Source organism: Ailuropoda melanoleuca, chromosome 2 (genome assembly GCF_002007445.2).
Source record: "Ailuropoda melanoleuca isolate Jingjing chromosome 2, ASM200744v2, whole genome shotgun sequence".
Classification (NCBI taxonomy): Eukaryota; Metazoa; Chordata; class Mammalia; order Carnivora; family Ursidae; genus Ailuropoda; species Ailuropoda melanoleuca.
In genome coordinates this window covers 3469108-3480911 of record NC_048219.1, presented here as the reverse complement: position 1 = coordinate 3480911, position 11804 = coordinate 3469108, and the positions used below count along the sequence as shown (strand labels likewise).

Genomic DNA, 11804 nt, shown 5'->3' with positions numbered 1-11804 from the left:
AAAAAAAAAAAAAAAAAAAAAAAAAAAAAAAAAAAAAAAAAAAAAAAAAAACCCCCCCCGCAAACAACCAACAAAAAACCAACCCTGCAGTGTAATCTCCAGAAAGCCAGAGATTTGCTTGCAGATTCTCCGTTACAACGTCACTGACTTGAATGACCTTGGGAAAGGAATTGTGCTTCTGAGCTCCTGGTGCCTTATCTGTTGATTGAGGGGAAAATACTCTCTGGACCTCCCTGCCTTTTGGGGATATTTTGAGAGGTGGGGTTTGTTCAGTGCATTTTACGGACTGCTGCAGTTCTGGCCTAAGGAGCTGGACTAGAGTCAGAGTCGGGGGAATTCAGATGCTGGAGTAAGATTTTATTAGCTCAGATTAGGTAGGGAGGGACGGTTTTGGATTTTAGGATAGTTCCCTTTGGAGAATCTGTACAGTATGTTCCAGATTGTATTCTGTCACTTTGTGTGCAGCTTTGGTGGCATTCGTGTGGTTAAATTAACTCCCATAGAAAATTCTTCTGTCAGAAATAATTATTTTGCTCAGGATTCCCCTTGGGGCAGATTAAGGTTTTGCTCAATTTACTCAGAGGAATTTTCCAGGTTTCTAAAATTAAATCACTTTTCTAAAGATAGTAACTAAAGTTTGAAAAACTGGAAACAGTGCGGTGGGGAGGGAGTTGATTAGAGTATGAACAAGGCAGCATATACAGGTTCATTGTTGTTCTGTGATTACAAACAGGGGTTATGAATTAGCCTTGATTAATTGGTATTTTCTTACTCCTAAATAATTTAAGACCAAGAAAGGGAGCTTATTTTGTTGAGTTGTCTGCTCTGTGCGCAGCAATTGGGGCAGGTGGTCTGTATCTCATATAGTTTTCTCAACAATGCTGTGAGGTGGTAGTTGAAATCCCTGCTTTACAGATGGGCAAACTGAAGGTCAGAAGGTAAAATGACTTCCCCAACTTTACACGTACAGCTTGGTAAGAAGTGGAGCTGGAATTCAAACCCAGGTCTATTTCTGAGGTCCATGGTTATGTCCATTATGGACACTGCATTAGTTTCTAGGCCCTTGACTCAGCCACTGGTTCACCTTGGACTGTAGAGTCAGTCAGTTAAGTCTATTCCCCAATAATGCTGCCTTCCTTTTCTTCCAGCAATGTTGTCAGTATGCTTTTGAGATGTTTTTGTTTTTTGGTAGAAAAACAAACATATAAGGTTGTGCTAGTGGTGTGTCCTATGTACAGTAAGTGCTAAATAAGTAAATAAATATTTTTATGATGGAAACATTTGTATTGAAATGCAGATAGATAACTGGGTGATCATAGATTTCATTTATATAATGGAAGCTGTTAGATAGCTGGTGGTCCTTCTGTAGAGACCATCATTAGGGTGACATTCATGATCAGAAGCAGAACCATTTTTCATGTAATACAGCTTTTTGGGACAGTGTCAGCTTCTGAGTAAGCACATTACTTACAGGTAGGACAGAGATAGTCAAGCTGAAAGATTTGGTATAAACTTTGAAGCACATAATAGCTGCTCAGTAAATGTTTGCTGAAGAAATACATGCATTCTTTTTTTTTTTTTTTAAATCACCTTTGTGGAGGTATAATTTACCTACAGTAAAATTCATCAGTTTTTTTTTTTTTAAAGATTTTTTATTTATTTATTCAACAGAGATAGAGACAGCCAGTGAGAGAGGGAACACAAGCAGGGGGAGTGGGAGAGTAAGAAGCAGGCTCATAGCAGAGGAGCCTGATGTGGGGCTCGATCCCATAACGCCGGGATCACGCCCTGAGCCGAAGGCAGACGCTTAACCGCTGTGCCACCCAGGCGCCCCAAAATTCATCAGTTTTAAGTGTGCAGTTTGATGAGCTTTGACAAATGTATGTAGTTGTGTAATCCCCATGACTGCCATCATTTGTTTAAACTTTGTGTTCTTTTTAAGGTACTGGTTAGCAAAGTGATCCCTGGGAATGTTGTGAAGTTCCAGTGTTCCCAGATTCAAACTGATGAGATCAGAGTGAGTACTAGAGAGTCAGTATGCCAACTTTGTAGGAAATAGGGAAACTTTAGGTATGTATAGATGAGGTGCATGAGAAGAATAAGACAGAGATAGGGATATTGGTAGATCAGGGGAAGGAAATTCATGAGGAACCAGGTTTTCATTTTAGGATGAAGATACACATTGGGGGGGAAAATTACCCAAAGATTTTTAAGAAGTTGAACTTGTATTTTTGTTTCCTTTTTGAACTGATACCTCCTGAAATATAAAACTTCAACATCTTTGGCTATACTTAGGAAGTGCTTTACACCTTATAGTTCAAATAATTCTTAAGGGTGGGGATGCTATAAAATAATTGAAGGCCTTGCCCTTCCACCTATGGCAGAATAGCCATAGTGTTTATCCCTCTAACTTATTTTGGCTAATATTCTACAAAGGGAATACATCAGGTAGAAATTGTGTCTTTCTTGGAAGACATGAGATTATTTTTTTCCTTCTCATAATTTTTTTTTAAAGATTTATTTATTTGAGAGAGACAGAGACAGAGATAGGAGTGGGGGGAGAGGAAGAGGGAGAGAAGCAGACTCCGCGCTGAACGTGACATGGGGCTCGATCTCACCACCCTGAGATCATGGACCTGAGCCGAAATCAAGAGTGAAATGCTTAACCAACTGAGCCACCTAGGCACTCCTCCTTCTCATAATTTTTTTTTTAATGCAAGATCTTTTTTTTTTTTAATTTTTTTATTTTTTTTAAGATTTTATTTATTTATTTGACAGAGACAGCCAGCGAGAGAGGGAACACAAGCAGGGGGAGTGGGAGAGGAAGAAGCAGGCTCACAACGGAGGGGCCTGATGTGGGGCTCGATCCCATAACGCCGGGATCACGCCCTGAGCCGAAGGCAGATGCTTAACCGCTGCGCCACCCAGGTGCCCCCAAGGTCTTTTTTTTTTTTTTAAAGATTTATTTGACAGAGAGCGTGAGCACAAGCAGAGGGAGTGGTTGGCAGAGGGAGAGGGAGACGCAGGCTCCCCCAACAGAACAGGGAGCCCGACACTGAGCTCTGTCCCAGGACCCCGAGATCATGACCTGAGCCGAAGGCAGTTGACTAACCAACTGAGCCACCTAGGCTCTCCATCCTTCTCATAATTTCTTAGGTCACTGAGCCTGTCCCAATCTGCTATAGTCTGTTTTAGAAAAAGTTTGAAGCCTCTGTTGCCAAGCTTCTAGAAGCAGCCTCATTAAAAAAAAAAAAAATATTTATTTAGAGAGTGAGTGTGAATGGGGGTGGAGGGGGTAGACGGAGAGAGTGTCTCAAGCGGACTCCGTGCTGGGTGAGGGGCTTGATATCAGGACCCTGAGATCATGACCTGAGCCAAAATCAGGAGTCCGATGCTTAACCGACTGAGCCATCTAGGTGCCCCTAGAAGCAGCCGCATTTTTATATCTTACTGGTCGTTTCTCTTTATGCATTCTGTTTCTACATGTTGAGTGTTTTATAACCCTTCTGTCCCACCTGTCAGTCTTAAGAATGGAAACTCATCAGCCATGGGCCCTCCATATATCATTAGGAAATAATAATTAAATTAAAGTACCAGTCTACCAACTCAATATTTTGGTTGATGATAGGGAGAAAATAATAACTCTGTGTAGTAGTTATTATCCTCATTATACATGAGGAAGCTAAGCTCAGAGCAGTTACTGCTAGAGCTAGTGAGGGGCAGAGACCATTGATTTGAGTTCATATGTGATTGGCACTCAAGTTTGGGATCAGTTTCATTACACTCTCTCTGTATTAGGGTTAGGGGAGCAAGGGAGGGGCTTGGAAATACCATATGAAAATATGACAAGCATTGCTAATCTTTTAGGCATTGCTGGGTTTTTTTTTGTTGTTTTTTTAATAAAGATTTTATTAGGATGCGTGGGTGGCTTAGTTGGTTAAGCGTCTGCCTTTGGTGATCCCAGAGTCCTGGGATGGAGTCCCACATCAGTCTCCTTGCTCAGCGGGTAGCCTGCTTCTCCCTTTGCCTGTCACTCCCCCTGCTTGTGTGCTCTCTCTCTCTCTCTGACAAATAAATAAATAAATAAAATCTTTAAACAACAAAAAAAGATTTTATTTATTTGAGAGAGAGAGAGGGAACGCGTGCATGTGCACGCCTGCGTGAATGCATGAGCAGGGTGGGGGGCAGGGAGAGGGAGAAGCTGACTCCCAGCTGAGCAGGGAGCTGGATTCAGGATCCATCCCAGGACCCCTGCATGATGACCTCAGCAGAAGGCAGATGCTTAACCGACTGAGCCACCCAGGCACCGGGCATTGCTGTTTTTATCTATTCCTTTCTTAATTTCTAGAGATTCTTTTTTACATTCTAAGGCATTTATAGTTCATTCTTTTTTGCATAACTCCCTTCCCAGATCCTGCGTTTATTCTTTATGAACATGATACTTTGTGTATTCACTGGCTGTTTGACTTACCCCTTCTCCTATTTTGTATGTATCTAAAAGTTTCCATCAAGTTAATCTGTCAATCAGGACATATTTGGGTGTGCTGTTCCGTTCCCATTTTATCTGGACAGAGTAATATTTTTAAAACAATATTAAAAACTTGCATTAAAATTTTTTTAGATCACATCTTTTTTATTGAAGTATTATATATATGTAAAGAGTACAATTTGATTATTATTATTTTTTTTTACAAACAATATATCCGTGGAACCAGCACCTAGATCAAGAAACAGTATTACTTGTACCCAGAAGCCCCCACCGAGTTCCTTTCCTGTTCCTGCCTCTCTTCCATCTCCCTGAATGACTTCTAACAGCATATATTAATTTTGCTTTTTTTGTACTTTTGTAAAAATGGAATCATACAGCAGATATTCTTTTGGGCCTGGTTCCTTTTATTCAACAGTATGTTTGTGAGTATGCAAAAACTTTAAAGATTTTCTTTAGGGCTTGAAATAAAATCCAAATTCATGCTCCTTATCTTGACTTATGATATCTTGTATAACCTGGCCCCACCTACATTTCCAGCTTCACCTTATACCAGTCTTGTTGTCCATCATGCTTCAATCACACCAGCTTCTTATTTACCTTTAACAAGCTTTTTCCTACCACAGGGTCTTTATACGTTTGGCTATCTCTTCTTGAACACCCTTTCCCCTGCTCTTTGCCTGGCTGCCTCCTTTAGGCCTTAGCATATGCATCAGAGATACTTTCCCTCATCGTTTTATCTTGTAATCCTTTTCCGTTATTCCTGTTACTGGCGTCTGTTGCCTGCCTTCATAGCACCTATTACAGTTATAATGATATATCTGCTTGCATGATTATTATCTGCCTTCCCCACTAGACTTCACAAGAGCAGGGAACTCATCTGTTTTGTTCATCAGTGTATACCTAGTACATGACACAGCGACATGTAGTAGGTATTTAATAAATATTTAATGACTACATTCCCAATTCAGCACCTTTGTTCCCATTATCTTTTGTCCTTTTTTTCTCTTATGCTGTTTAACATTTAAACTTTTCCATCCTTCAAGGCTCAGCTCAATTCCCTTCTGTGAAGTCTGTGCTGACTTTGCAGTAGTAATCTTTCTTCTCTAAAATTTTGACATTTATTGCTGATACCCCTCATGTTCTTGGTAAGTCACACTAGCATGTATCTTATCTACTTAATTGGATCAAAAGCTTCCCCTTCCCAAAATCTTGCAGCTTGTAATGCCAGTACCCCTAATATCCTTGGTTAATTTCACTAGTTTTTGTCTTTACCTAATTTGATCAGAAACTTCTTCATCAGAAGCTAAGTTGTTTTAGCTGGTAATTCCCCTCAATTCCTTTCACTGAGCTTTGCACATAGTAGGCCTTCAGTAGAATTTTTGATGATTGATCATAATGATCTTGTGTATAAGTATCAATTTTAATTTCTTAGGTTTATTAACATGGACTCTTTTTCGCTTCTCCCTCTCCCTCCCCCTGCTTGTGTTCTCTCTCAAATAAATAAGTAAAAATCTTAAAAAAAAAAAAAACCCCAACAAAACATGGACTGTTTATTAGAATTCTTAGTGTTTTCTCTGATCCAAAAGTTGGTAGTGCCCCAGGTGCTTCAGATTGATATGACAGTTATCAGGGTGTGAAAGTACAGGAGTCCAGGCCTGGTACACAAAGCAGACCCTCCTTTGGAATCTGTCACTGGCAAAGAACTAACTATGAACAGTTCTTTCTTAGAAAGATGCTTAATCAGTGCTTGTCTGATGCTCTCAAATTGGAGTTATTAACTGAAATGAGAGACTAGGTAATACCTCACTTGAACTATTTTGTTGAATAACATTTTATTTTGATGTCAAGGATGAAAACTCCAAGCCAGTTAACACTACCTTCTCTGAGTTGCCAGTGAGCTCTCTCAGTAGTAATTCTTGCTCTTTTATTAAAGGCAGAAGAATGTATGTACTAATATCTAGTACATACTTTAAGCCAATTTAAATGCAAATTTAAATTCCTTGTAACTGGGATGATTTGATATACATGTGGTACAATTGGGTGATACATGTCAAACTTTTTTTTAAGAGGTGCCTAATGTGTATTTTAAAGCAATGATAATTTTAACTTTTTTTTTTTTTTTAAGATTTTATTTTTATTTATGTGACAGAGAGACAGCCAGCGAGAGAAGGAACACAGCAGGGGAGTGGGAGAGGAAGAAGCAGGCTCCCAGTGGAGGAGCCCGATGTGGGACTGGATCCCGGAATGCCGGGATCACGCCCTGAGCCGAAGGTAGACGCTTAACCACTGAGCCACCCAGGCGCCCTTAACTTTTTTTTTTTTTTAATTAAAAATTTTTTTTGAGGGGCGCCTGGGTGGCACAGCGGTTAAGCGTCTGCCTTCGGCTCAGGGCGTGATCCCGGCGTTATGGGATCGAGCCCCACGTCAGGCTCCTCTGCCATGAGCCTGCTTCTTCCTCTCCCACTCTCCCTGCTTGTGTTCCCTCTCTCGCTGGCTGTCTCTATCTCTGTCAAATAAATAAATAAATCTTTAAAAAAAAAAATTTTTTTTTTTGAGTGAGCTCTGCACTAAACATGGGGCTCAAACTCATGACCCGGGGATCAAGAGTTGCTCACTCTACCGACTGAGCCAGACAGGTGCCCCATTTTGACTTTTCTGATGGAATTATATCAGAAGATTGTGGTGTGATTTAGTAATTGTTTTTATGGAAACATTGGAGTAGAGGTACTTAAGGAAGTTTTTGAGAGACGTTGTTGGAGTAATTTTGTTCACAATCATTCCTAATCTTTTCACTGTTATTTCTTTTAACAACTTAGACATATTTTGTGAAACCAGCCTCTTTACTTTTTACCCCAACTAGGTCAAAATAAACAGTGTAAGTAGAACGCATTTATATTTATCCATACTTCAGACTACCACTAGACTTCAATAACTAAGCTTTTCTTTTGAAATGTGAGGAGACAAATGATAAACTATGGGGAATTCATGATAAAAAGTGACTTTCAGGGATGCCTGAAAGGGTGGCTCAGTCAGTTAAGCGTTTGCCTTCGGCTCAGGTCATGATCCCAGGGTCCTGAGGTCGAGTCCCACAACCTGCTTCTCCCTCTGCCTGCTGCTTGTGCTCTCTCTCTGATAAATAAACAAACAAACAAATAAATAAATAAAATCTTTTAAAAAGTGACTTTCAGAATGGATTACAAAGTTAGTATGTACTCAACCCAGTCTCCTGCACTTTTCTTACTCACAGTTGTTCATAACATTGGCTTCTAGGCATCAGGAGATCTTGGAGTATGTTTCTGAATCATTTAGTTTTATTCAAGTAAACTTTTATTAAATGTGATTTATTGTATTCTGATTCTTTGACAGTTGGTTGTCTATTTGTGTCTTATTCTCATTCTTTGACCATTTTGGTTAAATAGCACTTTACCTTATAAGGTTATTTAAAGCTATACAGTTTCACTTCTGTAGCCTCAGAAAGCCTTAATTTTTCCATCTTTATGATGGGAGAAGTGGTTGCAAGGATTAAATAATTTAATGTACAGAATACCTGGTACATAGTAAATATTGGCCATTATTCAGTTTTACGTTTTTTTTTTTTTTTAAAGATTTTATTTATTTATTTGACAGAGATAGAGACAGCCAGTGAGAGAGGGAACACAAGCAGGGGGAGTGGGAGAGGAAGAAGCAGGCTCATAGCAGAGGAGCCTGATGTGGGGCTCGATCCCGTAACGCCAGGATCACGCCCTGAGCCGAAGGCAGACGCTTAACCGCTGTGCCACCCAGGCGCCCCCAGTTTTACGTTTTTGTTTACCCAAAGAATAGAAGAAAAACTTCCTGTTCTTATTAGTTTTAAAATTAATATGATTTAATCTAAAGTCTGTTAACATCTTTGTATACTGGGCAGAGTAGAAGAAACTCAAGAATATTTATTTATTTATTTAAGATTTTATTTATTTGACGAGAGAGAGAGAGAGAGAGAACAAGTAGGCAGAGCAGCAGGCATAGGGAGAGGGAGAAGCAGGCTCCCTGCTGAGCAGAGAGCCCAATGTCGCTCAATCCCAGGGCCCCTGGATCATGACCTAAGCCAAAGGCATATGGTTTTTTTTTTTTTTTTAAAGATTTTATTCATTTATTTGACAGAGACAGAGACAGCCAGCAAGAGAGAGGGAACACAAGCAGGGGGAGTGGGAGAGGAAGGAAGCAGGCTCATAGCAGAGGAGCCTGATGTGGGGCTCGATCCCATAACGCCGGGATCACGCCCTGAGTCGAAGGCAGACACCCAACCGCTGTGCCACCCAGGCGCCCCCAAAGGCATATGTTGAACCAGCTGAGCCACCCAGGTGGTCCAAGAATTTTTAAAAGCTTAATTTTAACTTGATTAATTTCTGATGAAGCTAGGGATTTTCTCAGTGACTAGTTTAATTTCCTTTATTAATCTGTTTTTCTTGAATGACTCATCTGTAGCTCAAATGTTGGCTATGTGGTTATAATTGGTACAAATGAGAGATAATTTCTGGATGTCCTAGCCAGCCCTTCATCACTTAAAAGTGAGACCCTGCAACTGGAAATTGAGACTATTAGTAAGATAATACATGAGAATATTTTAAACCATTGTAATTTTTTTTTAAAAGATTTTATTTATTTATTCGACAGAGATAGAGACAGCCAGCGAGAGAGGGAACACAAGCAGTTTATTCGACAGAGATAGAGACAGCCAGCGAGAGAGGGAACACAAGCTGGGGCTCGATCCCACAACACCGGGATCACGCCCTGAGCTGAAGGCAGATGCTTAACCGCTGTGCCACCCAGGCGCCCCTAAACCATTATAATTTTTGAAAATTATTTATTTGAAAATCATTGAAAAATATTCAGTCTGGTTATAGAATTTTGGGATAGTGATATTAATATTGTTAGCCATTTACTTCTGCTTATTCTAGGTAAAGATCTCAAGTGATTTTATAACATTAGTTATATTTGTCAGGTACTATCTTAAGCATTTTATGTGCATTATTTCACTTATTCATTTAACAAATATTTATTGAGTGCCTGCCATGTGTCATACACATAATCTCATTTAATCCTCACCACACCCATGAAATAGATATATTATTTATTATTTTAGCCCCATTTCACAGATTAGGAACTGGAGCACAGAGAAGCTGTGTATCTTGTCCAGTGTTACAAAGCTGTCAACGGGTCAAATTTGGGATTTTTAAAAAATTTTGTATGACAGTTGCTGAAATCTTGGCATAAATTACTTCTATGCCGGATTTTTTTTCTTTAGGAGAAGGATGTTAATCAAATTTTGAAGTGTGTTCTAAATAGGTTACAGTCCAGGTACTTGGAGCAGGATGTGTTAGGTTTAGGTGAGCTAAGCTGGGTAATTCCCTCTCTTATTCCAAATCCATCTCTTTAAACAACCAGCAAAAGAACAGAAGACAATTTTCCCCCCCAAAAGACAACTTGGAAGTTCCTTCTTTTGGAGAATTCAGTTTACCCAAACCAGCGTGAACCAAATGTAAGTTTTCAAGAAGGTTGGATTTAAATAACCGTATTAAACATCGTTCCTTCAGAGGCACTCTGGGAGCCAATGTTATGGAAGCACGATAGTTGAATTGTTAAAATTAAACAACTTCAGTTGTTATCCACAGTATCATTTTGCTGCTTTTGCATAGATCTGGTGTGATATTTCAGACTTCCTCTTTTGTTAACTGTGGTTTTATGGTCATCTCTGAGGGGTATCTATAGGGTAATATGATTGCTTTTTTTAAAGATTTTGTTTGTTTGAGAGAGAGAGAGTGCGAGCACAAGCTGGGGAAGGGGTAGAGGGAGAGAGAGAAGCAGACTCCCCACTGATCAGGGAGACCAACGTGGGGTTCAATCCCAGAACCCTGGGATCATGACCTGAGCTGAAGGCAGATGCTTGACGGACTGAGCCACCCAGGCACCCCATATGACTGCTTTTTAAAAGCAAATACCAGAAGTTTCCAAAATGGGAAATAATTTTGTATTTATTTTAATGAGATTTCCAAACTGCTATACTTCTTTTGAATTTGCCTTTAGAGCATATTGCACATTCTTAATCCTGATAAATCTTCATTTTGGGGGAGTTATATTTAACTTTTGGAGATAAGCAAGTCTGGTGAATGAAGTGAGTAATCAGTGTGGTTTTTGGTCATAGATGTAGTTCTGAGAGCTGGAGACCAGGAATTTTCTGTGTGAGGTTCATCTTTGAGAATCTACAAATAGATTTTCAAATAGGTTTTGAGCCTTGGTGGCATTGCTAGAAGAGAGTGTTGTTTCCCAAGATGACCTGAATAACAGCACTTATTTTGAACCTATAAATAAAAATCATTGCTTGACTATAACTTGTTTAACTTGTATTCTTGATTAAGTTGAAATTGTCTACAATGAAAGCATTATCTTGTATTAATACCAATATCTTATTTATAGCCTTTAAAAGTTATTCTCTTTTTTTTTCTGTCTAAAAGACAGTTTTTTAGTTTTTAGAAAAGAATATTATTAGTCTGCTGAGGAGCAAATATATATATAGGAACAGCTTTGAACTCATTATAATTAAAAGGTGAAATGTGTTTTCCTGACCTACTTACCCAGGCATTATGTGTGTGGCCTTTCTGTGGAGGCCAAAGAGTTCAGATAGAAAAATGGTATCATCCACCTGGGTCTGACAGCATATCCTGTTTCTAAAAATAAATAAATCTCTGGTTTTACCCAGTTTCAAGTTAACTGGGTAAGTTAAATGCTGAGCAAGATAATTATAGTTAATTTTTGGCTCTTTAAAACCCTGGAACAGCTTTATCACAAATGTGTGTCCTCCTAATTACCTGGGGGTGTTTATCTTATTTAGGCCATGTTGGTGATTTGTATCTAGTATCAGTGAATAAGCACAATTAGAATTGAAAATTTTCTTCAGGTTCTCAGTCATTGAGGACTAATAATAAAACCTAACATTATTGACTATGTGCCAGCCGCTGTATTTAAGCGCTTTTTATGTCTTTATTTAATCTTCCGCTCAACCATCCCTTGTGGTAGATACTATTGTTATCCCCATTTCATAGATAAAAATTCCTTAAAATAGGAGATCAGTATGCCTAAAGTCAACACAGACGATGAATGCCAAGCTAGGATTTGACCCCTGAGCTTACAATTGAACATTATAGTCAGCACCTGATGATTTTATGAAGCATGTGCATTTAAGATCATTCTTCCCTAAGTAAATGAGGTCAGTGTTGGCTTATGTCTCCTAGGATAGGAAGAATATCATTTTTATTTTATTTATTTATTTATTTATTTT

At 39.1% G+C, this 11804-nt stretch overlaps 1 protein-coding gene across 5 annotated transcripts in view; it reads left to right on the top strand.

The window, feature by feature from the left end:
• The window catches only part of LUZP1 (leucine zipper protein 1), an 89211-nt gene that overhangs the window by 6713 nt on the left and 70694 nt on the right, over positions 1-11804 (top strand). The gene's annotated exons all lie outside the window — the stretch shown is intronic.